At 47.2% G+C, this 4335-nt stretch overlaps 1 pseudogene; it reads left to right on the top strand.

Annotated features, from left to right (window-relative positions):
• The first annotated feature begins 496 nt into the window (after positions 1-496).
• LOC149325791 (uncharacterized) lies at positions 497-3260 on the top strand (annotated as a pseudogene).
• The last annotated feature ends 1075 nt before the right edge of the window (positions 3261-4335 follow it).

The raw sequence follows: 4335 nt of genomic DNA, 5'->3' as shown, positions 1-4335 counted from the left end.
AAAGAAAATTATATCGCAATGTTTCTTGCAGTGCCGGAACGCAGACAAAGGCAGCGCGAATGCGCAAGTGCCTCAGTAAGACCATTTTATTTTTTTAGTTTTATTCTTTACTGGAAAAATGTTCCCCATCTACGCTGCTTCCCATTCGCCGTATTGCCTTAACATTTTGCGAAAGCGGCTCTCTGGAATTTTTGATTCCCTGAAAAACGCGTTTAGCCGCTGTCATGCGACAGGGTACAGATATGTATTATAGCTAGTTGATCACCTACTATGTTCTACTAGCTAATCTTTTCTGAAGAGAAACGTTTAAACACCAACAACACCTACTTTATTGAAAAGTGCACTCTGAACTGCTTTGGGAACTTGACTTCTGCACTTGAAGCACATCATACTTCAAGCTTAGAGGTGTAATTCCTCTGATGTACTTTTTTTTCTAATCTTTCTTTCAGAAGGAGCCTTCTTTGACGTCGTGCCTTTTAACCAGCGATAGCATGACATGCCCGTATGTTGACAGCAAGGCATTTCAAGGTTCCTTCCTTGCTTTCAAGTGTGGCATCTCTATTTTTATTCCTTGGGATATTTCAACTCTGTACCCAAAGACAGCTCGGGATAAGGCACTCTTCTTCTTTTCTACAGGGGCCAAGACATTGGTTCTCTGTAACCATCGAAAGCAAGCTGCCGAACACTTGGTTCAAATGTTTTGTACACAATAAAATATTTTTTGAAATAAATCACTGCAATTTCATCGACGCATTTATCCTGGGAAGGCTTTAAAATGAGCCCTCCATAGGAATACTTTATTTCAAATGGGCTTCCTCATCAAGTGAAATAATAAACTCGTATGGGCATCATGAATGTTACCTTATAGTATGGGAAACTGCTAAAAAAATTTCCTGTCAAAACTACTTAAAATGAACAGGCACGTACTCCTGAAATGTACTATAAAAGTAGCTGCAAAGGAGTATATAATACTTCTGTTAATTGCCATGCCAACTCCTTTGTGATCGCAAATTTACTCCTGAATAAACTCCCGTCTAGAGAGCGGTAACACTTCACTCCTTCCAGCACTCCGAAAGTACCCCTTCAAACAGAGGAGTAGACGATATACTCCTATTCTGAGGAGTATCTAAAACCTCTTTTCGGGAGTGCGCTACGTGATGAGCCATTTACTCCTTTTTGGGAGTTTTTCGGTTTGCAGTGTGTAACGCACGGTGAAGTCGTAACGCTGGAGAGTAGCGACCATCGCGCTGAGCGTCCGCCCGGTTCGCCTAGGCGCCTCAGCTACGTGAGTGCCATGTGATCAGTCTCAATCACGGAAGCTACTCCTTCGACGTAGTAGTCGAACTTCCGCGCAGCGAACATTATCGCGAGTCACTCTTTTTCTGTCATATGTACGCGAAAACTCACGCGAACGCGACAGCGGCAAGCGACTAGCGACGCCGTCGCGCGAAGCGAAATGCCCGTGTCGCTTGTCGTGTCGCTCGGATCTGCACTCACAGAAAATTTCGCTCGTCGCCCGGAAGTTGCGTACGCGATTAGCCAATAGCAGCTAATCCGGCAGCGTACGTCACTGCCGGTAATTTCGCGCGCTTTCTCGAAAGTCCCGCATTTTGCGTTGGCAAGGTTCTTCGCACTAACATCGCACACGCTCAAGCCCAAGTCTTCAACGAGACGCTCATCGACGCCGTGGAGTGCGAGCGGGTTCTTTGGGACCTACAACAAAAAAACTACAAAGCGCGCAACGTGTCAGAAGCGGCGTGGCGCCGAGTAGCCGCAGCCGTCGGTGCAACAGGTGAGTGGTTTTGTAAACAAAGAATTCAGTTGGTGCCATCGACTATACGAAATGCTGACCGTACGCCGAGTGCGGCTTTTGGCAAGTGCTGTGTTTTAGGACGTGGCAAGCTGTGTAACGTCGAGCGATCGTAATCGTTCGCTAGAATATGCGCTCCGCCGGGCAGCAGATTTGCATGCCAAATGCATGATTTATTTCGATACAGGCTTTCACCTGATAGCCAATTTACTGCGATTTTCATTCCTACGCAGTTCCTGATGTAAAAAGCAGATGGAAAAATCTGCGCGACACATTCCGGAGGGTGTTCAAAGGGCGCATGCAGGCGAGCAAAAGCGATGCTGGAGCGGAAGAAATTGAAGAGACGTCAACCTGGCCTTTCTACGAAAGGCTGCTCTTCCTGCGGGACACAATTCGCAGTAGACCGTAAGTCCATTTGGAGTAGAATGGAAAGTTGGGCGAGTTGGTATACGTTCATTTTGGGTGGAAAAAATGTCTTCCGTCCTTTTCGCGCTGTTTTTTCCATCCATTTGGAGGTTATTATTGCATTTCACTTAAAGGTATGCTGTCAAGTGCAGTTTCGCGCCGCCGCGGTGGCTCAGTGGTTATGGCGCTTGGCTGCTGACCCGAAAGAGACACGGGTTAGATCGCGGCCGCGGCGGTCGCATTTCGATGGAGGCGAAATGCTAGAGGCCCGTGTACTGAGTGACGTCAGTGCACGCACATTAAAACCCCAGGTGGTCGAAATTTCAGGAGGCCTTCACTTTGGGACACTTAAACCCCCATAAACCAAACCATGTGCGGTTTCGGCAGTCCTCCACGATTTACAAAATTTTTTTTCACAGAACAAGAAAACCAAGGCCCAATGACATTTCTTTTCTGCCATGTTGAAAATTATTGTTGCGAATTATTTGTATTTGCTGCGTTTTAAATAATTTGAGCAGGCCATTGTCTTCAAGTGCATTTAAACTTTCAAGGGCTTCATTCATTTCCCTGATTGAAACTAGAGGTACTTTCTTATCTTTTACCTTACTGTAGGACCTCGGGCAACGTGGAGGCACTGCCGCACAACCCTGCGGAACCTGCGTATATTGTGTCCCTGCCCCAATACAACTGTGACGACACGGCACAAGAAAGTGCTGAGCAACTTTTTGAGCAGATGTACTCCAATGGGTATGCCTCGCCGTCCAGTCCTAGGCAAAGCTCAGCTCCAGCCCCAAATGCCACAGTTGAGCGTGCACCTGAAACGCCCAGCGCAGGTCCACGCAAAAAAAAGCAAAACAGATAAATAGACAAAGAAATCGATATGCTAGGCGAAATACTACAGAAGAAGCCAGATGCCCTTGATCACTTTGGGGCATTTCTTGTGGAGAAGATGCGGGAAGTGCCAGAAAGCCTGCACAGTGCGATGCAGATAAAGGTGCTGCGGGATGTAGTAGGATTTATACCAGAAAAATTATTTATTTGCTAGAAGCACTACTAGAACTGCTAAAACTGCTGGAAGCAATATGAGAGGGAACACAGGAGCATAAGGTCGCCGTGCTTCGCAAAGTGAATCATCAGTGTAAGGCGCATGCAAAGTAAGCATGGCCGACTACTCTTCCCAAGCATTTTCTGGCAGCGGTGGCAGCGACGGAGGGACGTGGCCTGATTCCTCGTCTGTTTCTACCTTTTTACAGTTTACACCAGCCGCTGATTTTCTTCGGCCCTGCGTAGCCTCCAGACTGGATTTCTGCTACCTTTTGCGGTCTTCAGCCTGACGTACCGATAGGCGTATCAAGTTTATCCGTACGACTGCACCGAAATCCACCGCCCCTTGGTGTTATCGACGGAATCACCTGAAAGCGAACTTTTCGACTGGTGTCGTGCCGCGGAACATTTCATTTCTGGCAGCGGTGGTAGCGACGGAGGGACGTGGCCTGATTCCTCGTCTGTTTCTACCTTTTTACAGTTTACACCAGCCGCTGATTTTCTTCGGCCCTGCGTAGCCTCCAGCCTGGATTTCTGCTACCTTTTGCGGTCTTCAGCCTGACGCACCGATAGGCGTATCAAGTTTATCCGTACGACTGCACCGAAATCCACCGCCCCTTGGTGTTATCGACGGAATCACCTGAAAGCGAACTTTTCGACTGGTGTCGTGCCGCGGAACATTTCATTTCTGGCAGCGGTGGCAGCGACGGAGGGACGTGGCCTGATTCCTCGTCTGTTTCTACCTTTTTACAGGTTGGTAGTATTGTTTTTGGCACATTGCGAGCAGTTGTCGCTTTTCTTTTTATCCCCTCTGCTGCAAATCCGCTGCCAGTGTGTTTTTACTTTTTGCTGTTGACTTGCCGATTTTTGTTTTTACTTCTGCCACCACTGCCTACTGCTGCCTACTGATCTTTATGTTGTATGGTGCTGCTTTCATTTGCTTTTTTTTAATACCTTTTTGCAATCAGTTTCCGATTTTGGGTATGGGGACCGAGATAGAAAGTTTCAAGCGCGAACTTCGGAAAGAAATTAGGGAGCTGAAAAGTAGCCTGGAATTTATAAACGACGAGTTTGAA

Source organism: Amblyomma mixtum, chromosome 10 (genome assembly GCF_055824585.1).
Source record: "Amblyomma mixtum isolate Tamu chromosome 10, ASM5582458v1, whole genome shotgun sequence".
Taxonomy (NCBI): domain Eukaryota; kingdom Metazoa; phylum Arthropoda; class Arachnida; order Ixodida; family Ixodidae; genus Amblyomma; species Amblyomma mixtum.
Note: the sequence above shows the minus strand (reverse complement) of the source record. Positions and strands in the feature narration are given on the sequence as shown.